This window comes from Colius striatus, chromosome 24 (genome assembly GCF_028858725.1).
Source record: "Colius striatus isolate bColStr4 chromosome 24, bColStr4.1.hap1, whole genome shotgun sequence".
Classification (NCBI taxonomy): Eukaryota; Metazoa; Chordata; class Aves; order Coliiformes; family Coliidae; genus Colius; species Colius striatus.
Window position 1 is genome coordinate 1,758,416 of NC_084782.1, and position 26,581 is coordinate 1,784,996.

At 51.6% G+C, this 26,581-nt stretch overlaps 1 protein-coding gene across 28 annotated transcripts in view; it reads right to left on the reverse strand.

Moving 5' to 3' along the window:
• The window catches only part of EPB41 (erythrocyte membrane protein band 4.1), a 95,943-nt gene that overhangs the window by 59,691 nt on the left and 9,671 nt on the right, over positions 1-26,581 (reverse strand). For 18 of the 28 annotated variants that reach the window (XM_062014675.1, XM_062014670.1, XM_062014669.1 and 15 more), the window contains exon 1: positions 25,646-25,810. The exons of 2 other annotated variants lie outside the window; for them this stretch is intronic. The gene's annotated coding sequence lies outside the window, so the exon portion shown is untranslated. 8 more of the 28 variants (XM_062014678.1, XM_062014673.1, XM_062014672.1 and 5 more) reach the window with 4 other exon arrangements.

Genomic DNA, 26,581 nt, shown 5'->3' on the forward strand with positions numbered 1-26,581 from the left:
GCAAACAATGACACACGATTGCCAGAGCAGCTCAGCCCCATCACCCTCCCCTGAGCTGCTCCTCTCCTCTCCCTACCCCAGCCTTGGCCTCCCAGCCCTTTCCACCAGCCTATCTGTTTGTTTTTTCCACCCAGCAGTGAAATCAGGCAGCTTTAGTTTTTAATCCCCTTAATTAGGGGTGTGCAGCAGTCTTCATTCCTTAATTACACCCATTGACACATCTGATGCAACACATTTACAAACAACCAATTTCACTGGAATGCAAATTGCCATCTTTCCCACACTGGCACCGATGGGGAGAAGCCAGGAGTAGGCTTTTTAGGGTGCTTTAAGGAGACACACATACAGAGGCTCAGATATGTGACTTTCATTAAATAATTACCTGTTTCTTTGGCAAGACTTAGGCACGAGGTGGCTACAGAGCTGAGAAAGCGCTGACTGAAGCAGCAGAGAGCGAGAGCAGCTATTGAGAGTTTGCAGCAAAAGAAGTTCTCATTTCAGGCAACACTCTCAGGACTGACCCACAGGACAGAGGGAGGAGATTTCAGTGCCTAACCTGGTGATTTTGGTACATCAAGGTGCAGGACAATGCTTCGTTTCAGTTGCTCAGCTGTCAGGAATCCCTTTGATCCTCTGGGAAAGCAAATACCCTGCGAGCACTTTATTACCACCACTTCTGCTGCTGACCCAAACTAATCCCGCTGACACCTTCTGCCTGCCCACAGAGCCATTACAGCAGCATCCCACAGGGTGCCTGTGTTTGCTCCTCCTTTGAATTACCACACCAGACTCCCATCCTAATGCACTAATAGCTCACTAGACGCAGCAGCTGAGCTCCAGCCTGTCCTATCAGCCATAGGAAACAGTAAGCAGGATATTAAATATCTTCTTGGGCATGGGGGGAAGGGAGAGAATGGATATAAAAAATGAGAAGGAAGATAACATGGCATTGTGAGGGGGTTTTTTACACTGCTGGAGATCCAAGTGAGCACCCTCTGCTGAGCTCCTGTGTCAACCCTCCAGCTCACCACCATTGCAACCATTTGCACAGAGGATACGTGCACAAATGTTGCTTTCTTCCAGCAGCAGAAAGGAAAAGAAAGCTGTGCTCACCCTCAGTCCTTGCAGGGAGGGAGTCAGAAACACACTTTGCACCCAACATGTTTTCAGTTGCTGCCTTCCTTGCTGGGTTTGGTAGGCTTTGATTTCACTGAACACCAGCACTGTCACATTTGGGCACTCTGAGAGCTATTTTTCACTTCTTCAACCTTCACCTTTGCCATCCAGCACCCCAGGAGGCCAGCTTAGTGCTGACTCTCACACTGGTGGCTCCTGGATTTCTGAGTATTTCTGAGTAACACATCACAGCACCTTCCTCTCCAGCCATGCCTAATTCTGCTGATGCAAACACCCCTCCAGCCAGGAGCCCACACCCTGCTTGATGGACCAGATGGAATCACAGAATGGTTTGGGTCGAAAGGGGCCTTAAAGCTCACCTCATCCCACTCCCCTGCCATGGGCAGGGGCACTTCCCATTTGATCAGGTTGCTCAAAATGCACTAAATTGATCTCAAGATGCACTAAAAGGAGAGGGTGTGGGTCTCCTCTGGAGGTTTCCAAACCCTCCTGCACACGTTCCTGTGTCATCTGATCTAGGTGGGACCTGCTTTAGCAGGGGGTTGGACTAAATGCTCTCCAGAGGTCCCTTCCAACCCCCACCATTCTATGACTCTATCATCTCTTCCACCCTGTCTGGCTGCACTAGATCTGCTCTTCCCACCACTGATCTCCCACCTTCTCCCTGCCCCCAGGGGCTGCCCAGGTCCCCCAGCCCTCTTACACCTCCAAAGTCACCCCCAAAGTCCTTTCAACTTTCTCTCTTTCGTTTTGCATTAAGTTCTCCATCAGGAGAAGTTTGACATCTCCAAAGGCACTAAACACAGCCTGGGCATAAAGACAGGCAGGCAGGTGTGTGTATACTGAGGAAACCAGGGCATGGCTTTGAAGTTGTAAACCATCCCTCTCCAGACAACAGCAAAGAGCTCAGAGCTTGTGGTATTTTAAAAGGGATGAAGAGCCCTGCGAGGCAAAATATTTTAACAGGGATAAAGTATATGCAGAACACAGAGAGCTGCTGCTTTCAATACCTCCCAGTTCAAATCGATGGCAGCTGAGGCTTGTGCTGCTTTCTGGATCAGCTGCTGGCTCTTGTGTACACAATTCAGCATCCCATTGATACTGATTTTACAAGTTAGGTCTCAGAATAATCCTCACTCTATTCAAAGTGCCCACACGCGTGTGCACACACACACACACACACACACACACCCCCAACAATGCAAAGGCACCAGGAGTAAGGGCATGTTTTTGTGGAGCAGCTTTGCTTATTTTCCCCTGTTTTATATTTAAATCCCAGTTGTGCAATTGCCTCATGCACAGCTGAAGCCTCATTGAGCCCCACGCTGCTTCATGCGGCTGAAAGCTCCCCAGACTCCCAGGGGCTCAGCATGGCTTGGCTGTTTATTGGAGAACATCAGAAAAAATAAGAATAAACCTTATTATCCTCGGTGTTTTGAATTCAAAACCTACTGGTCTTGTCCAGCACTCAGTACTTAAGGTTGAATGGACAGCCCCAGCTAAAATGATGCTGCAAAAGGGCTGCGAGTGCCACAGTCGCAATACCAGACAAGTGAGCTCCTCTTTTCACTGTGCTGCTGACAGCAGGAGCCACACAACAATATTGCTGAAATCCACATTCATGCAGCACAAGGGAATAAAACACCAGACAAATCCTCTTTTCTGCAAGCTCTGTTGATATCATTGTTCAGGCTAAAACTGCCACGAGAAGACCCTTCAAATGAGGCCAGGGCGAAAGAGTGGAGAGAGCAAACAAGCATCAGTGAGCTCAGCCAGGCTGCCCCAGCCAGGCAGCTCATGCCAAACTGCCTCTTTACTCCTCCAATAAATACATTCATAAATCACCTCCTTTGCACCTCCTTTGGGCTCTCTCTAGATAGACACAAGCTGAAGGTAAAGGGTTGCCTGTTCCTCTGTATGATGAAAATCATGAGCATGCAAATGAGGTGTGAGCGGGGTCTGGCTCTCTCAGATGCCTCCTCACCCCTGTGAGCTGTTAGCAGGGCAGTAGGGAAGATGAGAGTGAAGGAACATCGACTCCAGAAGCCTTCCCAGGAGTAAGAAGTGTGGTTTAAGAGTAAAAAGTAAAGCCAGAAGCAAAGACTACGAGCTGGTCTCTCACCCAGGACGTGGGAGCGCGCACACAGCAGCCTGAGCTCGTACCAGCTCCCCAGACTAAACACGGTGCAAAAACTGTTGAGAAGCAAATGACAGCTCCACATCAAACACATTTCAGTACCTCACTCCTAAGCTTAAAAAACCCCTGTCTTACCGAGTGGTTTTCCCTCTTCAGCACCCAGGGAAGCTGGAGAGGAGCCGGGCCCTGCTCTGCGCAGGGTTTGTTTTGGAGCACTCAGCACGCGTCATTGCCATGTGGATTTGCTGCTTCCCAGGAGTTTTACCTGCTGACTGCAAGCCTGTTTGGTTTATTTAACCATGCTCCTGCTCTTAAGCTACCATCCAATTACTGCTCCCAATTACTCAGTGCTCAAGAGCCAACATTAATTACAGAGTTCCCTGTGTGTGAGGTTGCTGCTGGCTGCGCTGCACGGAGTCGGAGGAACGGCTTCAAACCCACTGGCAGCCAGGACCAGCCTCTCTTCTGGGGAAAGAAAGAGAACTTCCCAGTCTCCACAGTGGACTGACAGCCCTGAGCAAGAAGAGCAGCTTTGGTGAAACACAGGATGAGCATAAAAAGACTGTAGCCTCGATGCCCAGATCCCAGCAGCCTCTGCCAGCCCCTCAGATCCCCCCAGCAGCCACAGCCACTAAACGTCTGCTTTCTTCTTTGGGGTTCAATAAAACACAGCACCAGTTCAGGACTGGGGATAACCTAGAAATCTCTGGGATGTGGGGCACACATCACCATCAGCAGCCAGCACCACATAAATCCACACCTTTGGCACAGCATTCCCAAACAGGAGGGTGGAGACCCCAAACTCCCCAGACTATGAGAGAAATGCCTGAAAACCATCCTGCCTTAAGCACAGGGCACCTGAAACTGAGCCTTAGCTCATTCAGCACTAGCACCAGACGTGGGAGGTAAGACTCAAACCAGCTGCCTGTTGCAGAGCCCAGGGACAAGGGAGCACTGCAGGAGCCTTAGGAAAGGGCACAGAATGACCCTTTGCAGCTTGCAAAGCCTTCACCTCCACAGTGAGATCTGCAGAGGCACAAGATGCTATTTTGCAATGCACATGGCTCTGATTTTATCATCAGGCTGATGCAAGGCATCCTTCTGCTGGATTCTGAGAAAGATCCCATCAACTTTGGTCTCCTTTTTTTATTCCCTTTCTACAAATAGATACCTATTGCACAAGGGCTGATGCAGTGCCACTTGTGTGAAACAGCTACATGCCAGAGGGAAATGTCACTGTGCCACAATTAGCTACTCATTTTTTAACCAGAATATTAGAGCTGGGAACACTACAGTAGCAGGAACTGCTCACACCAAGGACTTGTCTGCATTGGGATGTAGGGAATGTGGATGATTCACATCTGGGATCGTTTCTGTTGAGTACTTTGGGGCAGCAGAATGTGCTTTTCCAAGCCATAATATATTAAATTAAATCAATGGTGGTCACCCAGCGAGCTGCTGCTTTACACCAGGGACTCATTTTAAGCAGCAAACCCAACTTTCAGCATGGTTTAAAACAAGAAGATGCTGCACAAAGATAAGCCTGCTCGTGCTTTAGTGCAGATGGCAGAGAGCAAACACTTAAAAGATGTGTGGATGAAACACACAGGTCCCCATTTACAGTGATTCAACTGAAAAAAAGACAGTCCACCTACTAAAATGCAAGTGTCACATCCATCCTTCCTCTCAGCAAATGCAGATCACATATATGTGATCAACCCTACAAAGCCATAAAGGGCAGTAGCAGGTACCAAACATCATTACTTACACAACAGTCTGTCACCTTAAAAACCAAACACCTGCAAATGCTTCCACAAGCTGAACTTTCCCCAGTTTGTATTTCAGTGCTTGGAGCAACAAAGCCAGAATGTTCTTTAAAAGCAAGCAACAGAATTCAAGCATTATTTCCCAAAGGCCCATTAAAAGAGCTCATAGCTGCCAATACCAAGAGGTCTGGATTCTCTTGTGTCTTAAGTCAACTCTTTAATATGAAGCTTGTACAAAGCCCTGGGATCTCCCAGGTTGTTTTCAAGACACTTGCCCCATTCTGAGCTCCAGTGACTCATTCTCAAAGGTCTCTGACACACAGAATCCGACCCGGTTGTACCCATGAAACACCTTGTGACTAGTAAAAACACAGTAAATGGACAGTAAAGCAGTGTGAGGAGATTAACTCAGAAAAGCAGAGAAAAGCTGCACATTCCCCAGTTGTTGCTTCCTCCAGAGAGGAGGAACCGAGTGACTGCTGGGCTTGGCTTACGTAAAGGTGCTGAGTCGATGCTGGGCTTTGCAGGGTGCAGTTGGCTGCACTTCTGCACTGTTTGCATAAATTGCTCATTAAAAAAAAAGAGCTCCAGTGATGTTTTCCAACTGAAGGAACACAGGGAGGCTTGTGCTTTCCCTGGGGAGTGTTTCTGAAGTGGATCAGGGTGTTCAACAGGGGAGGCAAAATAAGCAGATCCTTGAACCTTGTACTTCAGAGATGAATGGTTGCAATTTCAGTCTATGAAGACATCAGACTCCCAGGATGGAAGACACCCAATCCCAGATAGATTCTGGTACATTTATTAGAACAGGTGTTTTTACCAAGTAACCAAATGTTTGTTCTTCACCTGTCCTAAGGCAATTTTCTAGTGGGAAAGCTGCAGTGGTACAAAAGTCACAGTTAATCAAACTCTGGTCTCAGTATCACTGATCACTACTTGTGTTTTTTGCCAGAGTCAGAAGTTTCAGAAACTCTTAAAACTGTTTCCAGAACAAGCACAATCTCTCTTTCCTCAGTGGGCTTTATAGTTCCTTTGTCAAAAGGGCACAGCTTTGTTTCCTTACAACTCAGATTTCAATGTACAAGACCCAGGTGGGAGGCGGTGCACAACAAAACCAGGGCTGTGGGCTTTTTGCATCTGTTCCTACCACTCGAGCGATTTACAACTGTTTGTGATGAGAAACGGGGAGAAACGTGCCACCACTTCCACGAGCAGCATTAGCCCAGCAAACAGAGCTCACTCCATCACCCCAAGCAGCTGAGGAGCAATGTGCAAACCCCACGACCCCCTGAACTGGCACGTGATGGATCTCCAGCCATGGGGTGGGTGCTCACAGGTCCCCCTACGTCAGCTCTGCCACTTGTTTTACCCATCTTTGCCTTGAATCTAACAGCTGGTGGAGATGCAGCTGTGCATCTGCCTCAAAAGTGAGAGAAAAACTGTTTAAGCCTGCTGTATTGGCATTACTGCATCACTACAATTAGCACAGCACGGGGCAAAGCCAGCCTGGACAGCTCTGCCAGTGGCATCACCACAATACTCATGCTGAGAGTCCAGTTCAATTACAGACAGAAATGAAGCTGCAAGGAAAAAAGTCAGAGTGAAATACCAAATCTCACTGTAATTGCAAGCCTCTTTGCTTTGCCAAAGCCATCTCTCACGTTCATTATCTCGCCCCATTCCTGCCTTTAGAGACACGAAAGCACATAACACTAATAGATTCAGTTTCCTCGAGCTCTCCCTCTATTCATCATGTGGTAGGAATCCTTCTTTTTTTAATAAACTACATCTTTAACAAAAGGAATATCACCATTTGTCATCATCAGGTCAGACAAAGGGAGACAATCTTCATTTTTAAATAAGCCCAGAGCACCAGCTGCAAAACGCAAAGGCAGCGACAGCCTGGCCCACTGCTGCTTCCCCACCAGCATCCACAGCCTGGGCTTGGCAGGTGGGGACCAAGCAAACCTGAATGCAACCCAGGTGAGAAATGTTTCCCACATCAGTGCCCCAAACCTGAAAGGGTGGGAGACACCAGGTACTCGAGAGAGTAGCTTTTAGCTTTTCACCAAGAGGGTTGTTAAGCATTGGAATGGGCTGCCCAGGGAGGTGAGAGAGCCCCCAGCCCTGGGGATGCACAGCTGAGGTGCTGAGGGCCATGGGTTAGTAATGAGCTTGGCAGGGTGAGGGGAGAAGTTGGACTTGATCTTAAAGGTCTTTTCTAACTAAAATGATCCTCTGATTCAAAGCATCTCACTGCAAAAGTAAAATAAACAGGTAAAAAGAAGCCCCGCTCCAGTACAGAACCAGGGGGATAAAGGTCATTCTTTGAGACAAATAAGCTCAGGCATTGCTAGTCCCTTGGGTTCTCATTACTGTTCCTGAGGAGGGGATGAAGCACCCCAAAGCAGGTTGCAGAGAGGGGCACAGGGACAGGCACAAGGGCTGCTCTGACCTCATGGGCCAAGGAGGCTTTTTTGCACCATTTCCTGGGGGAGGGAAGGGAAGCGCAGAGCCAGGCGGGACCAGCCCACATACTGCTGCCCACAAACAAAGGAAGAGTTCTCTGAACACAGCATCTAGGTAGACAGCAGGGAAATAACAGAAGCAGCAGTTGCAACAGCAGCAACCAGAAAAACAAAACCCCTCGATAAGAAGTCTAAAGAAACTATTTCCTCTACTGAAACGGGCTGGAAACCGTATGAGACGCTGCTGAAGTCAGAGGAATGGAGCATGTGGCTGGTTGCTATCTGCAGCACACCCTTCCCAGGTTGATGCAATCACTCCCATGGCTCCTCCTGGCTTCACCACAAACAAACTCATCTTCTCCAGGGTCCATCCTTTGATTTCTCGTTTCAGAAACTCCTGAAGAATGAAGCCAGGGGATCTGTGTAATTAACTCAGCAAACCTGTGTCTGCAAGAGCTCTTTCCCATCATGTTTAAGCACCCCAGGAGGCCTGGCTCTGCATGGAAATCAATGCAACAACACACATTTAAGCCTGCACTTTTCCCTCTCAAACCAGTTTCCTCCCCTAGCTGTTCCCCTCTCAGTGAAAATGTGGGGCTCCTTAAACCCTCTTAACCAGAGCTACCTACAACAAACAGCTGAAAACAGTCATTTGCTCTGCAGCTGGACTCCCCAAGCCCCAAATGTTCCCAACTAGCACCTAGATGAAAGTTATTCCAGCAGCTGTATGAAGCAGCCCACACCTTGATTTTATAGTGTTGCTATTTGATGTGATTATTCATTCACTGGCTTCTCATCACACATACTCACTTCCAAATTGGGAGGTATGAAAGCAACAATACTGGGAAAAGCCACCAGCAACAACCCCAGGAGGGCTGGAGGGACATGGGGGTTGTGATGATGTTCCCCAGGAAGGGTGGATGGAGGGGCATCCTTGGGAGGGGACATCCTTGGGAAGGATGGAGAGAGATCCCTGAGAGGGGACATCCTCTAAGGAATGGAGGGACAACCTTGGGAAGGATGGAGGGACATCCTTGGGAAGGTGCATCCTAGGAGGGATGTTGGGATACTAGGGCAGTGCCTGTACTCACTGCACCTGGCTTCTCACAGCTCCTATGTTAATATTTGCTCCTGAGGACTCTAAAAATGCTGTTTTCTTGCATGGAATGGACCCCTTCCTCCCACAAGAAGCCTGGGAATACATCCTCTGTCTTCTGCCTGTACCACAGCATGCTTACATTACAGATGGCCTTTATTCCACCTCTACACACACATATAGAGCAGAAGCAATGTCGTTTAGGTAGCATTTCCTCTGACTCCACACCCACAACCCTCCCTTCCCCAACTTAAACACACAATTTCCATCTTGCACGTCAATCATGTCAAGGCAGCAGTGGTAAAACAAGCACCTCAGACAGAAAACTTGTGCCTAAGGCTGGATTTGAAGACTTTTCAGGCAAAATGAACAGCTGTGTTGTTTCCAAGCATATGAAGAATAGGAGGGCTCCTTTGCCTGGGGAAGATGACAGTTCACCACTGCTCTTCTTCCCTGGCTGCCCAAGGAGCTGCACTCCTGTAAGGTCTTGTCTCTAAGAACTTCTGTGCACCTCAAGATGATGTGACTAGGATATGTGTGTTTGCAAAGCAGCACTAGAAAACCACCTGCACAGGGAATCCAGTGTGTAGAAGAGAGTTGCAGTTTTCATCAGGGGATTCAAGGGGGTTTGTTTATCAGGCTGAAAAATGCCACCCTGAGCTGCCTCTGCACCTATTCCAGTTTGCATCTCCCTGTAATGCCCCAGAGCATCCTGCTCTCCTCTGGCCCTCAGGTTAAGAAGAGAAATGAGGGATATTTGATTGTAGGGTCTTCTTCTCATCTATTTCTGGAACTGGAAGGTCACAAGCATGGCAAGACAAGAGGAGGATAAAGATCTCCTTGATTTTTACCCTTCCACAAACCAGCTCCTGCCCAATAGTGAATGAGTCTGCAAACTCCCCAGGAATGGTCACCAGATGCATGTTTCTCATTTCCCAAGTACCTGGCTCCAGGCACCATGGGGGCAGCTCACAGAGGTAGAAACCAGGGCTTGATTAGAACAGGTTCCACCACGCTCCATGTCTGAGGGATAAAACCAAACCACCCTTCCACACTTCCACCATCCCCTGTCCCGAAGCACCCAGCCCCATCTCACGAGCAAACTGCAATCACCAGCTCAGGCTTTTGATGCTTTTGCCCAGGCAGGCAGAATGAGAATTATTAATCCCATCTTCAGAGCAGGGTTTGAATAAAGGGAAGTAAATCCAGCCTGGGGCCCTGCACACAATGGGACAGGACTGCTCCCACTTAACGGGTGGCTTGCTCTTAGATTGAGGGATATACAAGCCCTGGGGGGTAAAAGCCCATCTGCAATCACACACTGAGGCCAGGCCCTGGCACAAGGAGGCAGAGGAGATGCTGTACCACACACCATCTTCTACCTCCAAGAGTTTTGACTCTGCAGTTCTACTATAAAGCCACGTGAGCAGCTTAGTTATTTATTTAACTAAAAGCTTTTAATTATCTCTCTCACACAGGCGCATTACACGGGGCGGGGAAGGGGGGAGAATAATCAGCCTACAGCGGGTGACCCACGGCTTCAAAGGAATTGTGGTTTGTACAGAAACAGCCAACTAGCCCAAATCTTCTCCTGCTGCTCCCAAGCCATGTTTCCACTCACAGGGCTCCATCCACGGTGTGTTTTGCTGTGGTTCCAACTCAGGCTGACCTGATGGCTCTAAGAAGGATCTTGGTTCAGGCAGAACGAAGGCTCCTCCCCAAGTCCAGGCTGCAGGTTTCCTTGGTCAGCTACAGAGGATGTTATCTCATGGTGGGAACCTGCTGGAAAGCCTGGCTGACATCCCACAGCACTCACCCTCACCAAACAGATGGAACGGATCTCTCTCTCCAAAAATACACACACAGGAGAGAAGGAGACAATGCCACAGCCACGGGACCAGCCAGCCACAGAGCTCTCCCAGCACCAGAAACACACTGCAAGCAGAATCACTCCCTGGAGCTGCTCTTCTTCCTGCAGCTTCCAGGCTCTGCACCAGGGAGACACAAAATTCTTGGTCCCCTCCAAAAGCATCGGAGTTCAAGTGCTGTGAGAAGGTCATCAATTATAGATGATAAACCAGTGCTGCAGACATTTGCTCTGAGCACAGCAGCTGAAGCAAGCTGGCAGGGGAATTTGTTTTAGAAAAGCCTGTATCAGAAAGGCAGAGGGGTCTGGAGGAGTGTGCCCTGGAAGAAGAGTTAAGCTTGCCTGAAACACTCCGAGCCCCTGCTGTTTTCCTCTCTGTGGAACTGGATGAGTTCCTGTGTGCCCTGCTCTAGCTGGTCCTGCTCTGGCAGGGGGGTTGCACTGGGTGAGCTTTCAAGGTTCCTTCCAACCCTTGAGATTCTGTGATGTGCTTCATTAAATAAAACCACACAAGAAACAAGAGATTTGGAGCATCCACACAGATGAATTAAAAGCACTCGATGCGTAATGTGAGTGGCATTACACAAGCAAAGATTCACATCAACAGAAAACAAGCGTAAACAAGCAACTGAATGTAAAGAAACTAATAATATTAATCTGGATTAAGTACAAGCCATGACCATTCCTACCTAATCCATCCAAGGGACAAAGATAAATCCCCACCATGCCACATCCTACAGCTCTTTGCGATGTAAGGAACCACAGCACCGATGGAAACGGCACAGAAGATTGGAAGTATAAGGTGAAACCTTTACAATAGAGCTGCCTCCTTAATCCACACAAGATTACAGCAAAAGCCAAGAACCAAGGAAGCAGAAGAAGCGTTGCAAAAGATCCCCAAGACCAGAGTGCAATTTCCACTTGAGATGCAAAGCTTCACATCGAGCTTTGTCTCAAGAGAGATGCACGACAGCAACAAAACACAGCTCTGAGTCTGAACAATCTGAACATCTGCCATTTCTTAATGCTCCAGAGAAGTTGCACAGGGGTGAATCCCAGTTAGGAAGAAGCCAGCAGATCTCCAATGGAGTTTAAAAGCACCAACTAAGGTTTATAATAGGAAACTATTTGCATCCATAAGGCTGCCACAGGCCCCTCAAAGCAACATCTCTGATTTGTCACAGCCACGAATGTAAAAGCAGCTTCAGCAAGCAGAGCAAGTCCAGACACTGAGCCAGCACAGCACACAACTCCAGCCCAGCTCCAGCTCCCCTGCAGAGCCGTGCACCCGCAGCAGGGTGGGAAGCACCCACTCTGCCTCCCACTATGGTTGTGCTTCTCTTTTGCAGGTGATCCCCTGACACTAGAGAGAGGCCCAAAGCTCTCCCCATCCACAGCATCTCCGAGAAGCACCAAGTTCTTGGGTTTTTTCCAAGAAACAGATGCAATGTGGCAGGAAGAGGCTGAATAAAAAGCCACTCTGCAGCAAAACAGGTACTGTCACAGTCCCCCTAAATGAAGAGGCTCTCACCAAACATTCCTTACTAGAGAGCACAAGGAAAGGTGTTTAATGAGAAACCCCTGGCCAGATGCTGCAGACACACAGCCAACACCTCCACTGAACTGCCCCAAGGATGAAGAGCTGGAGGTTCTCCAAAAACCAACTAAACAACTCCTGATGAGAACCTAGTACCGAGCCACTGCCTTCCATCAGCAACAATTCTGTACATACAATTTTATTCCAGCACATCATGTGCCACATTCCCAACATCATCATCTGTTCCTCAACATATCAAAGCACAGGGAGCATCCCAACACCCCGTGGCTGGAAGCCTGCAAGCTACCCAGCCACAGCAACACCTTGATGGGTAATGAAGGCATTTGTAAACACAGTTGCTCACTAGAGAGGCCAAGTAGCTACCAGCTGACCTCTCATCAATTCAAATCTTCTCCTGACAAGCAGTAAATGGGGCGTCAGAACAGATATGTTTTACTGCTTTCCCAAAAATCAAACACTGTCAAGTGAAAGCATCACCCAGAGCAGGAGGGAGGCTGGCAGCACCTCACCAGGGACACAGGCTGGAGACTTGGAGTGTTGTCTAAAGTGTTTTCAAGCTTTGGGAACACAGAGTGTGTCAAAAGAGGATGAGAAGAGCCTTTCCTCTCCTCACTGGGGCCAGGAGAACCTGAGGGAGCCCACTGCCTTCCCACCACAGGCTTTGCTTCTGATCAGAGTTTGGTTTAAATTACAGTCAATGTGAGACGGAATGAAAACACAGGTAATTCCTGTCCTCTGATCCAAGCAATACAGGAAATAATGAGTTTTACATTAGGAAAAAAACAATAATCATCCTTCTGTCCGTTTCATAAGGCTCTAAGTGAGTTCTCAAGGTAAGGAGTGCTGCTTTGTCCCCATGTTTACCTTCGGCAGCAGATTACGTTTGTCCATGGGAATCCCAGAAAATCCTCACCTTGTCTATCAAAGCCATGGCAGCACAAAGATGCAAAGGGCCTCACTGTCTTTTCAATCACACCTAATGCTCAAAATCATCCCAGAAACACAACTGAAGATGCCAGAGGTCGGCACCACGTTATAACAAACAAACATGAAGCGAGTTAGCGGCAGCCTGACACACGCCGTGGGCAGGACAGCCCCGTTAACAGCCACCACCACACTGCAGCAAAACCTTCAAGGAATCCCAAATCCACTTGTGACAACCATTACAACAACAACAAACCTACTAGCAACCTTCCAGGTGAAGGGAACTGCTCCCAGGACGGCGAGGCAGGTGAAAAGGACTCGCAGCCCTCAGCAGCGATGAGCGGCCAGGTCAGAGCCCCTCTGCTTCTACCAGCAGCATCCAGCCACATTCTCCTCCCCCTGAGACCTCACAGGGATCATTTTCATGTTCAGTATCTGAACTGTGAAATAAGAATCAACTCCATAGAAGGAGCATCCCTCCAGATGTACCCAGCTTCAGCAAACAAAACCTGCCACCTTTGGAAAGCCTCCAAATGCTAAACACAGAGAGCAAGGTAAGGTGAAAATTGGGTTTGTGCTACTAAATAACGTTTCCTTTGTTTCTGTGCATCTTTACCAGTATCTTAATTAAATTGTAACACAGAGAATTGCATTATAACTCAACTGTCCTTTCCAGCACAACACCTGCCCCAGAACCACAACAGACTCTATGACATTTTTGTCTTTGCAGCTAGACACACAACTCTTAGACAAACATTTAGACCCCCTCAGCTGAGAGGGCTCTGTGCCCCTGCCCAAAGCCAGCCCCTCCAAACCACACGCAGCCCCCTCGGCACACAAAGGGGAAGCAGCTTCCTTTTCCCCACAAACATTTCAACAACAGCACTCGGGACACTTGCAGAGGCAGCACTCACAGATATGATCAAGGTGCAATTTTAACTCATTCCAGGCCCTTTAGAGTTGTTTTCATCACAAACATTGCCTTGCTGGAGATCAAACACACAAATACGCCGGGGCGAAAAATCCTTTTAATGGAAGAGCGTTGCTTCCCTGCAGGATAACGTCTGTTGCCGAGCTGAAAACACGAAGGAACAGGGATGCACGGCTGGGAAAGAGCCTTCACTCAGCCGGTGCCAGACCACAGCACACACGTTCATTCCACGGCACCCACAACATCCCACGGGAACGCGCTGGTTTGCCGAGGCCAGAGCTCTTCCCTGCTATGTCTCCTTCATCTCCTCGTCCTGCACAATGGACTCAGCGCAGAGCTAAGGAGCTCACAGCCGCTGCCAGGCGCGGGCACCTACAGCCTCAGCAGGAGGGGACACGGGGTGCCAGCTCCCCTGTGTCGGGTATCCCCGTGTCCCGCTGTCTCCCCATTTCTCGCCTCCTGCAGAACCCGTCTCCGGCTGAGCCTCAGCCTTTCGGCTTCCAGTTCCCCGCGACACACGCACCCCCGCGGAGAGCTCACACACCGCCCGGCTCCACTGCGCACACACACGCACCGTGCGCACACGTACACGCACGCATCGTGCACACACATACACGCATCGTGCACACATGCACCGTGCACACACGCACCGTGCGCAGCGTGCGGAGCTCACAGCGGTCACACGCGGTGCAGCCCGGGTCCCCCGCACCACGCGAGCACGGTGCGTGTGCAGACCACGCGTGCACACTCGCGCCCCATGCACGCACATCCTTACCGCGCACAGGCGCGGTGCGCACACGCTCACCGTGCGGGCACGGAACGCATCTTGCGCGCAGAGCGCACGAACGGCCGCGCCGCGTGTGCGCGCACAGCCCACAGCGCGCAGAGACCCCGCGCACCAACGCACACGCGGCCGCGCGCCGATCCGCCGTGTCCACACCCGCACGCACGGCCACGCACCGGCCCCGCACCGGAGACACCCCGGCGCGATGCACCGCACACGCGCAAACAGCTCCCGCGCGCACTCAGCCGCCCGCCGAGAACGCGAGCGAGAAACCGAGCGCGCGCCCCGCTCGCCCCCGCCGCCCCTCACGCCGGCACCGCGCCGAGTCCCCCCGGTGCGGTACCTCCGGGGATCCCGCGGCCCCGCTCCGCTCCGCGCCGCGCCCGCTCCGAGCCCGCTCCGCTCCGCGCGGTGCCGCCGCCCGCCCCGCGGCTCTGCCCCCCGCAGCCCCCCGGCCCCGCCCCCACCCACAACACTGTAGTAAGTTCCTATTGGCCGGGAGCAGGGGGCGGGGCGAAAACGCCGCCTCGCTATTGGCGGAAGGGAAACGGCGGCTGGCGGCGGAGGGTGGGGGGAGCGCGCGCCCCCTCATCGCCTCCTTCCCCCCGCGCCGCGCCGTTTCCCTCCCTCGGGGCCGCCAACGGGCGCCCAGCGCCGGCCCCGCGGGACCGCGGCCCTTCCCCGCGCCTCGGCCCTTCCCCGCGCCTCGCTCGGCCCGGCGGGAAAACACCCCGCGCCGCGGCAGGCCGGACTGACAGGCTTCGCGGCAGCGCTCCCCGCCGGGCCGGCGCTAAGCCCATGACGCGGGGGGTTGGGGGCCGGGGCCGGGGGTGTGGAAGGGGCCGCGATCATTTGGCGCTGCCCGGGAGCGGTGCGCAAGGGGCAGGAGGGACCCCGCGGGCCGGTAACGCCGAGCGGCAGCTGCGCTCCTCCCGCCGTGACCTAGATTTTAAACACACTTCGCTGTCTCGCAGAGAAAGTTGTGGCCCAGCTCGGAAGGGAGGACCCAGAGCGGGCAAAAACAGGAGCGTCAGCACAAGCCACAGCGGAGCCCGACCTGCCACTGCTCAGCAACCGACCTGCCACTGCTCAGCTACCGACCTGCCACTGCTCAGCTACCGACCTGCCACTGCTCAGCAACCGCACACCGAAAAGCACCCAGGGGCTTTTCCTCACCTGCAGCCGAAGCACTGAACCGTGGGGGCTGGGAGGGCCCTGCAGAACTCATCCAGTTCAACCCCTTGCTAAAGCAGGTTCCCCTGGCTCAGTGGGCACAGGAACATGTCCAGGTGGGGTTGGAAACCTCCTGAGCAGGAGCCTCCACACCCTCCCTGGGCAGCCTGGGCCAGGACTCCCTCACCTCAGCACCAAAGGCGTTTCTCCTGGTATTCCAGGGGACCTTTTTGTGTTCCAGCCTGTGCCTGTTACCCCTTGTCCTGGCACTGAACACAGAACAGTCACTTCATGCTCCTGACACCCACTCTTTAGGTGCTGATCAGTGTTGCTGAGGTGCTCCTGAGCTCAGGCTTCTCTTCCCCAGGCTGAACAGCCCCAGGGCTGCAGCCTTTCCTCCTCACACACATTCCAGCCCCTCAGCATCTTGGTGGCCCTGCACTGGCCTCTCTCCAGCAGTTCTCCATCCCTCTTGAGCTGGGAAGCCCAGAACTGGACACAGGACTCCAGATGAGGCCTCACTGTAAGAGGAGAGAGGGAGAAGAATCTCCCTCAACTTGCTGCCCACACCCTTCTGCATGCCCCCCAGGATGCCATTGGTGCTCTTTGCCACGTCTCTGCTCATGTTTAGTTGCTTCCCACCATCACTCTCGGGTCTCTCTCCAGCAGGTCACCTCCAGCCTGTCCTGGTGTAAATAATGTATGGTTATTTTTGTCAACCAGAGCTCTCCAGCTCCCCCCACTACGGACATCAAAGCAAAACAGTCCCCAGCTCCTCATCAGCGCTTCCATGTGACAATCATGACACACCCCATGCTGATGCACACCGAGGTTGGCACAGCTTCAGCCTCAGGCTGAAGCCCTCACTAGCACCGACCTAGCAGGGGCCACTCACACACTGAGGACAGTTGTGCTAAATGGGAGCCAAACCAACCCAATTTTCTAGCACAAATGAACACACTGCTCACAGGCACTGACCCCCTTCTCCTCCATACACCTGTGACCATCAGCTCTGCCACCACACACAGAACAAGGCAGCTCCCCCCTTGTCTCAGTGCTGAGATCCCTCACAAACAACCCCTCAACCAGAGGGAAAAGAGGCATTTTTGCCTTAAACCTGGACTATGTGGTGGTTTCCTTGGACTCAGATGAGCACATTTGATTAAAAGACACAGGCTGGGAAAAGTCTGGCGGCTGTAATTCGCTGCTCCTACACCAGGGACAGGCAATTCCCCTCAAACATGCCCTGAGGCTCTGACTTTACTCCCCATGGCATTAAATTAACACATTTTAATAGCCCAGGCTGTGAATGGAGGAAGCTCAGATGTTTGACGCTGGGCCACCACAAGAACTGCTGCCTTTGCTCACCCACAGATGGGCTGAAAACAGAAAAGTCCAAGGGGCTTTTGAAGGAGAAAACCACTGAGAAAGGAAACCACAATGTTTGGATGTGAGGGGTTAGCAACAGCTTCTTGCAACTAAGACAAACAAACAAACAAACCCACACTGCTCCAGCACTAACACCCAGACAGCGACCCACGGCAGACGGCAGCTTACCCCGGGAGAAGAGACCCAGGGCAACAAAAACTTCACATCCAAAGGGTGATTTAACACCACGTCATCCACCACACTCAGATCACCAGATGATCCCCGGCTCCATCTGCCAGCAGCTGAGCACAGAGAGCAGCAGCTCCTGTGTTTTTGAGCCGTGATTTCCCAGGTGGAGCCCTTAGCCGTGGGGAGCACTAGTGCAAGCTGCTGCACGGGCCCTGCACGAGGGGCCAAGGATGCTGTTGCCTCTTCAGACCCCAAAGAAATAAGAGGCTGAATGGCAGGAGAAACTGAAGAGTAGATACATATAAAAAGAGACACAGTCCATGCCCTGAGAGTGCCTTGAAAACGTTCCTCCAGGGCAGGGGGATTTGATCCTAGGCCAAAGCAATCCCTTTGTAGAGAGCAGGAAAGAAAGGGAATAAAGAAAAGAAAAGCACCCAAACCCACCCCTTTAATGCATATGGAAACCCCACCTTCAACACCACACTCCTGCTGCACATCACTGCCTTAGCTTCTAACCTTTTCCTTCCTGCACAGCCCCAAACTGACCTCTGGAATCCCAGAGGAAGCAATGGAAATGTCTTAAATTCTTCACTCTAAGCACAGTTTGCCCCTTGCTGAGCAAACATTTGAAGAACTCTCCCAGGCAGAGCTGGTTTGGGATGCTTTATAGGAGGCAGGAACAGACTGAGAATCATTTTAATAAGTGAGGATTTCTTGGTATTCAGCTGCTGGATACAGGAATAAGGAGAGGAATTGTACTCATTTTAGGCATGTGCTGTGGGCTCTAAGGCTGAAGCTCTTCAGATCCCACCGGACTCAGTCACTGCAAATCAACTGGGTCACAACAGCCAAACCCTCTGTGGGTTTAACGGGCATGTGGTTAGCAAGCAGCTCAGGACGGGCTCCAGCATCTTAAGAGCATCTAGGGAACAGATTAAATCCAGCTCAAGTAAGTTCTTCATTAAAAAAATCCTCTGTAAGGTGATGCAGTGCTCTGCAGGTCCCTGTGAGATGTGCTGCTGGTAGGAGCGTTGTAAACCAGGGCTCCCAGTTCACAGCAGCACTGGTGAACTGGAGCATTAGCAGCACAGCAATGAGCAACCCTCACCCCCAGGAGCTTCTCTACCTGAGGAATTCCCAATCCAAACAAAGGAACTGTGCACCACACTGGTCCCACTGCTCCCTCCCCCAAAGCAAGCAGGGTTTGTGGTTGAAGAGAAACACTCAGGATTACAACAAGTTCTAAGAAAACAAAGACATGAAGCTGGTTAATTGGATCATTCATCCAGCCCTGCTCTGAACCAAGTGGTTGTGTGTATCCCACACAGGGGTGTGTCTGGACACCAGGCAGCCTCTGGTTGTGTGCCACCTTCACAGGCTTCGCTAGCAAGGGAGTCTCTGGAGCAGCAGCAGCCATTTCACAGGAGCAAACAAGGTGGGAGGAGAGCAGGTGGCTCGGTTTTGCCAGCTACTGGCCCTCTGCCCTTGGCACCTCACGAGATGTACTGTCACCATCAGCAGTGCTGATCTGGCTGAGCGCAGAAGGCCGGGGGGAGGTGGAAAGGAAATCTCCCTCTGACTTCAAGTGCTTTATTTTCCCCTAAAACAGTGATTTAGAAGATGAGAGAGCTCTCAGGTGAATCATTTCCCCAGAAGGAAGGGCTGTTCCAACACTGTATTTCTCCAGAGCTCACCCCTCAATTGCAGACACAGCACAACCTGCTGCCAGAAGAAGCCTCTGGCCAGGCTGAGCTGCAAACCCCAGGCGTTTCCACAGGGAAGCAGAACACGCTGCACCGTTCTGCTACAGCACGTGTGTGTGTGTGTGCACAGGAGGCAACCAGGAACCTCTGCACTCACCTGGCTCCCTGACAAGTATTTACCCAGAGATTAAATCTGGTCCAGCCCACCATGGCACTCTGCAAAACCAACCATCCATTTGCTGGGGAGCGAGTCCTTGAAGGGCTGAGCAGCACCATCCTCAGTTAGAGCAACAGAGTGATTTTGCTGTCGCAATCCCACATGGCACCAGAGCAGTCAGCCTCAGGTTTTGCTAGATCCAAGCTGCTTCTCCTCTCCTTTTCTGTGTGTTCTCCTCAAGGAGAGTTTTCCTTTATTGCCTGTTGTGCCCTTTGTCCAAACTAAAACCACGTGGGCAGAAGAACCCAGTTCCCAAGCCACTCAATCGTTTTGGTGGCTGGGCCTATGCAGATGCCTTTTGAGGCGATGAGGAAGGCAGAGGAGATGGCTGGGCAACTACATCCATATACCCAGGAATTCCCATCCCACCCAGAACCTGCCTCATTTATGCAAAAAGCTCCCACCACGGGTCAATGTTCACTTGAGTCAGTGTCTCTCAGCACAGCAGACTGGCTCCAAGAGGGGAGGGGAATAAAACAGATGAAGATGAGCATCAGCTCTCTTCAGGCTGCATGCCAGGGCAGGGAAGATCAGCTCCCTGGAAAGTCAGCTTTGTTCCAGGGCTTAGAGATAGTGAGTAGAGCACATTTCTGCCAAGATGCACCATTTAAAGATTAGAGGAGGTCAACTTCAGATTGCAGGATCAAGTTTTCATACAGTGAACGTTTCTACGTTGAGAATTACTTTTCCCCTTAAGTATGAGTAGGAAGTATTAAACACACAAGTGGCTGCACTTAAAGGATCTAGAAAGTGCTTATAAAGCCTGGAGAAGAGATTACAGGTGATGCTGTGAATACAAGTAGTGCAGGCTCAGGAAAAGACAGCATCAGTGTGGCATGAGCCTGAGCTCCAGAAGCAGCCCAAGAAATGGCCTGAGCCACAGGAGCTGCCCAGAGGAGGTGGCCAGTCCCATGGCACGCTGACCTCACCAGCTCTACCCTGGCTTTCATTCCCCAGCAGCCTTGGTGAACAGAAGACATAGCTAAAAATAGCATAGGGAACTCACAGAGAGTGCTTGACTCGTGCCCCTTGTTAATAAATTCCAGGAGAGGCTGCTGGAAACCTCTCTGGGCAGCAGGAGGAAGCTCAAGCCCTTGTGCCAGCCTCCTAACCCGAAGAGGAGCAGGCCAGAGACACAGCTGTCACTTCAGCAGGGGACAAGCTCAGCTCTGCAGCCTTCCTTGAAATAAACCCAAAAATACCAGTTAGTGCCACCTAGGGACCAGTGCTAAGGCAGAGTGGCAGAAGAGCTGCCCCACAAACCAAGGATGGCAGGGGCTGATTTATTCCTTGCAGGGATGAGACTCAGGACTGTTTAAGTAACACCAGGCACATGAGGTTTGAGCTGCAGTTTAAAGAGAGACCTCATTAACACTCAGAAGCATTTAAGACGTGTTTGTCAAGAGGATGGGGTGGCACTTTTTTTCTGCTGTCCCCAGTGACAGGACAAGGGGGAAAAGGCACAGGCTGGAACACAAAAAGTGCCACTGGAACAGGAGGAGAAAGTCCTTTGGTGCTGAGGTGAGGGAGCCCTGGCCCAGGCTGCCCAGGGAGGGGGTGGAGGCTCCTTCTCAGGAGGTTTCCAACCCCACCTGGACACGTTCCTGTGCCCCCTGAGTGAGGGGAACCTGCTTTAGCAGGGGTTGGGCTGGAGCAGCTCTGCAGGGCCCTTCCAGCCCCCACCACTCTGGGATTCTTTACAACCAGAACTTTGCTCAAGGACAGATTTGTCTTCATACTGTTACACTCTCAATTTGAGCAAAGAGCATTCCTTGGCTTCAAAACACACAGAGCTCTTTGGTCCAGAGCAAGAAAGTATGAAAATGAGGGTTTCTTTAGGACAGATGTCCTACAGATGTTAGGACAGAGCATGTCAGAGCCAGGTACTCGACAGAGAACCTTCTGTGCCAACACACCCCTTGTAGCCCACAGGCTGGGCAGCAAATTCGCTTGAGTTGTGAACCTGGTACCAGACAACTGACAGCAGCTTCTTACTGTGGGCTGCCCTGCACTTGCTAAATCCAAGGGAGGACACCTGCCAGGACCTCACAGATATTCAATCAAGACCTTCAGCTATGGAGAGCAAACACAAATTCTAAACAGAGCACAGGCTACCTCACTTCTTCCAGAAATGAGAGTTGAAGCTCTGCACCTCCTGCTCTGGGGCTGTTTGCCATCTCTGCCATCTACTTAAACCACTCAGGGTCTGGCTTAAGCTGTCAACTGGACCCAGGGTCATAGAATTACAGAACCATAATGGCTGGAAAAGTCCTTGAAACTGCTACAGTCCCAGCCCTGCCCTCACCCTGCCCAGCCCAGCACTGACCCACAGCCCTCAGCACCTCAGCTCCACGGCTTTGGGATCCCTCCAGGGCTGGGCACTCCCCCAGCTCCCTGGGCAGCCTGGCACAGGGGCTGACACCCCTCTCAGGGAAACAGTTCTGCCTCAGCTCCAACCTCAACCTCCCCTGGGGCAACTCCAGCCCCTTTCCTCTTGTCCTGTCACTGGGGAGCAGAGACTGACCCCAGCTCCCTGCAGCCTCCTGTCAGGGAGTGTCAGAGAGGGCTGCTGTCTGCCCTCAGCCTCCTCTTCTCCAGGCTCAACACCCCCATTCCCTCAGCCCCTCCCCAGCCCCTTGTGCTCCAGCCCCTTCCCCAGCTCTGTGCCCGGCTCTGGCCACGCTGCAGCCCCTCAGTGTCCCTGTGGCAGTGAGTGAGGGGCCCAGCACTGACACAGCCCTGGAGCTGCAGCCTCGCCAGGGCCCAGCACAGGGGAAAATACAAGAATCCTTTCTACAGATGATCCCACAAGCTGACAGGGCCCTGTAAAGCCTGCTCAGAGAGGCATTTCTGCAGGTGCCCCAGCATTAATTGGCACACATTTCCATATCACAAATTTGAGATAAAAACATATAAAGACTGCTCAGCTTGGTTGAAATGCAGCACATTAACCTTTGAAAGTGGCAGTCATGGATACCAGCTTCAAAAAGATTAATATCAATAGGACAAAGTCCCAGAGGAGAGCATCATGCTGCTGCCAGTTTTTCTGGAGCTTTACAAAATAAGGCATTTTGAAGCTTGATTTAAGGTCACATCTTTCTGTGCTCCTTTTATAAAGAAAACCCAAAAGGGTTGAGATTTACAGGATCCAAGTCCAGGGGGAGGGATCAGAAGTTGGAGGAAAAGCTGTGGGTATGGATGGAGAGACAAGGAGAGGGCACGACATGCTTCATCCCAACTGTTGCCGTTGTCACGGTTAACTGCCAGGAGTTGTCCTCTCTGAAAAAGGTTTGTCAGCACGTCCTGAGGGGCCACAGAGGCTGCAGGATAATTCCTTGCACCCAGGAAATCTTTTGAGCAAGAGATGCAGCAGCAGCAGCAGCTCTGAGCAGCGCTCCAGCCACATCTTCCCCCTGCATCCACCGCTCACTGCCGTAGAAAGAGGCTCATAATCATTTAGCTGCCATCTTTTATTTCTAATTATTTGTCTCCACAGCAGGGTTCCTCCAACCATCAAGCCAAAGGGAAGTAAGTCTCAAAGGAGTAAGTGTTTTGAAGAGGGGCTTGCAGCTGCCAGGGCCTGAATGGCTCTCCAGAAACAGCAGCAACTGCTGCGATCTGCGTGCAGCGCCAGGAGGGAAGCAGCCCTGCTCAGCCCGGGCTCCACCGTTGGTTTTTAGGTCAACTACAACAGCTTTTCTTATGCAACAAGAGCCATAGAAAGCTGACTTGCTTTGGAGTTTTTGCTTCCAATTAATGAGATGGTAATTCAGAAGGCAGCACTAGTGTTTTGAACAGCACAATGAGAAGTGTTGCTCCTGCCTTGCAAAGTGCTGGAGTGAAACCACGGAGCCACGCCAGCCCCAGAACCTGACACAGCCTCACAGCCTGGAGCTCTCTTCTGAAGGGCTGGGACAAGTGAAAGATCCCCTTCTGCCACCTTTCCAGGCTCAAATCAGGAGACCTTTGTTCTTCCTCTTTGAGCCCCATGTGAATAAGAATGGAGAGGAGACCCATGTTCACAACACAAATGCTGTTGAGTGGCTTCACAAAGCAATGCTCTGCCCTTCTCTAGGTCACCCACAAATTAAGGGGCAGCAAGAAACATTTTTACCTACAGGTAAACTTGAAGACCACAACCCAAGGCTCCCAGCATCACCAGTGCTGAGGTACAGCCAGCCCCAGCCCTCTCCCTTCACCACAAACACAGCTCTCAACACCTTGTGTCAGCCAGCGATGCCTGACCTCACCTCTCATTTCTTGACAGGTTTCAAATAATGGCAGCATATGCTAGTCTTGGCTTGAAGGTCAAGAGCACAACTCAGACCTCCTGGGATCCTCCTGCTCCACTTGCACCTTCATCAGTTTTCCTCACAGTTTCTGCCCTCCAGCCCCTGGCAGCACATCACCCCATGGAAGCCACTGCTATGCTCCTTTTAGGACCAATGCCCAACACTTATCAAGCCAGGAGAGGAGATTCACTTACTACTGCTCCTATGCATTTTATGTTTACACAAGAGATAAGCCAGGCTTAAAGCTGGAAAGAAACCTGAGCCTGCTGTTTTCTCTGCTGGGTGAAGGTCAGGGCTGTTCCTGATCCAGTAAAACTGTACCAGACAACCTTTATCCTTCCCATTGCTAACAAGGTACCACTTGGCTCTCTCGTTTGCTGATCAAGATTAATACCAAGCACTCAGCAAGCAGCAAATTTTGTCTCATGTCAAGGTTCAAACCCCAAAAGCCTGTGAGAAGCAGGAGCATTGCAGTCCTGGCCTGCACCTCCTGCAACCACCCCCTCTGCGGCAGCACTCTCAGTCTGCATTCCACTGACTGGAGTCCTGTGTCCAGTTCTGGGCTCCCCAGCTCCAGAGGGACAACAAAAAGTTCCATTTAAACATAAGGAAAAAGTGTTTCAGTGAGGGAGCCCTGGCCCAGGCTGCACAGGGAAAGTGTGGAGGCTCCTTCTCTGTAGGGCTTCAAACCCACCTGGACACGTTCCTGTGTGACCTGATCTAGGTGGGATCTGCTTTGGCAGGGAGGTTGGACTGGATGATCTCTAAAGGTCCCTTCCAATACCCACCATTCTGTGATTCCATGATTCTGTGACTGCTGGCTGTCAGGATGGGATGTGAGCTCAGCACCTCTGATCGAGGCAGTTTCTCTAGTTCATTAATGATTCTTCCTTTTGAGATTTGGTAGCAAAGAACTGCTCATTCAGAAGAGGAGACAGCTGCTCAGTTTCCAAATACAGTGCTTTACTTCAGTATAAGAACAACAGGTTTATGCTTGGATTGGATTCATCTCTCCTGCCCTTCTCTCTGAGGCATAATAATGCTGAGTTTAAGAGTAAAGCAATCTGTTCCCAGCACCTTCTTCTGCTTTCCCTTAGAGTCCTTCATCAGGGACTGGCAACACACTGAACAAAGCAGAGCTCTCTAAACAGTCCTTTTTGTTACTGAGAGAGCAGAGGATATTACTGGGGAAGGGGAGGTGATGGACAGGAACAGGGAAGTGTAGCAGGAGGATACTTTACATATTCTTAAAGTACATTGCAAACTTCTGAAGTTTGCAGAGACCCCAACCTGAATGCAAAGGCCCTGCTGTACCCAGAGAACCAGCATTAGCAAGCACAGACTCCTTTTCCTCCACTCTGAGCACACACACCTTGTTCTGAGAGGCTTTAGCACACAAACAGCATCTCACAGACAGGTTTGGGGGCAGTAGCTCAGAGGTCAAACCTCTGGATCACCCCATCAGGACAATTTTCCCCCCCATACAAAGTTGGATCTCTGTGAGAGCAAGCTGGAAACATCAATGCCTGCCACACTCCTCCAAGCTCAACAAGTATTTCCCCTCCTCTCCTGCCCAAAAGACTCTCTGAGCCACAAATACCTGCAGGGCTGTGAAGGAGAAGCCAGCCCAGCACTGTGCTCCAGCCTGCACAAGGTCCCTTACACAACCACAGCCCCCACTCACCCTCATCAACTGCCAGCAGAAACAGGGCACATTGCTCTCCACTACCAAAACCATTTTCACTTCCATTTGGTCACTTGCTTCATGTGCTCTCATTGCCAGGTCAGTGCTTTGTAGGCCGGGCTGGCAAGAGAAACTGTTGCTGGGGGCTTTTTCATGCTATAAACTTGGCCTGGAAACTGGTGCATTAAGTGCTTCTCAACATCCATAATCTTCACACACACACACACGAGATAAATCCTGCTGTTTGATAACAACCAATGCTCCAGAGTTAAAGACAGAATAAACAGGTCAGTTCATAATTTAAGTCCAAGTGATTAACTCAAGCTGTTTCTCAACAAAGTGAGTACTTACCCAGAGATGAGGCAGCCGGGCACACCACACAGGCGAGGCACCAAAATGCATCCCAGGGCAGTGCAGAGGGGAGAAAGGAGAAGAGACACTGCTTAATAATCACTTCCAGTGAAGCACAAAAAGCCCCACAGCAGAAATCCCCCTCGAGCCACAAAGCCCAAGCGCTCACACCTGTACTTCCCAGGAGCACAGCTCAGTGCCTCGCTGCTCCCGTTCACACTGAGCTGCTTCGAAGAAATGTAAACACCAAGTGGGGAAGGGAAAAAAAACTCAAACCTGACGTTGGCCTGACGTGACTTAACACTGATAACACAGAGGGGGTGACGCAGGCGCTGGGCACGGCCTCCCCAGCCCCGGGGCACTCGGCTCAGGGCAGGCACCGAGCCCCGGGCACAGCCGGGCTGGAGGAGTGGTGAGACAGTGTGGAGGCTGCTGGCTGAGCCCTGTGCTGCTGCTGTGCCCTGTGCTGCTGCTGTGCCCTGTGCTGCTGGCTGTGCCCTGTGCTGCTGCTGAGCCCTGTGCTGCTGCTGTGCCCTGTGCTGCTGGCTGTGCCCTGTGCTGCTGCTGTGCCCTGTGCTGCTGCTGAGCCCTGTGCTGCTGCTGAGCCCTGTGCTCCTGGCTGTGCCCTGTGCTGCTGCTGTCCCCTGTGCTGCTGGCTGTGCCCTGTGCTGCTGCTGAGCCCTGTGCTGCTGCTGAGCCCTGTGCTCCTGGCTGTGCCCTGTGCTGCTGCTGTCCCCTGTGCTGCTGCTGAGCCCTGTGCTGCTGCTGAGCCCTGTGCTCCTGGCTGAGCCCTGTGCTGCTGCTGTGCCCTGTGCTGCTGCTGAGCCCTGTGCTGCTGCTGAGCCCTGTGCTGCTGCTGTCCCCTGTGCTGCTGCTGAGCCCTATGCTGCTGCTGTGCCCTGTGCTGCTGCTGTGCCCTGTGCTGCTGCTGAGCCC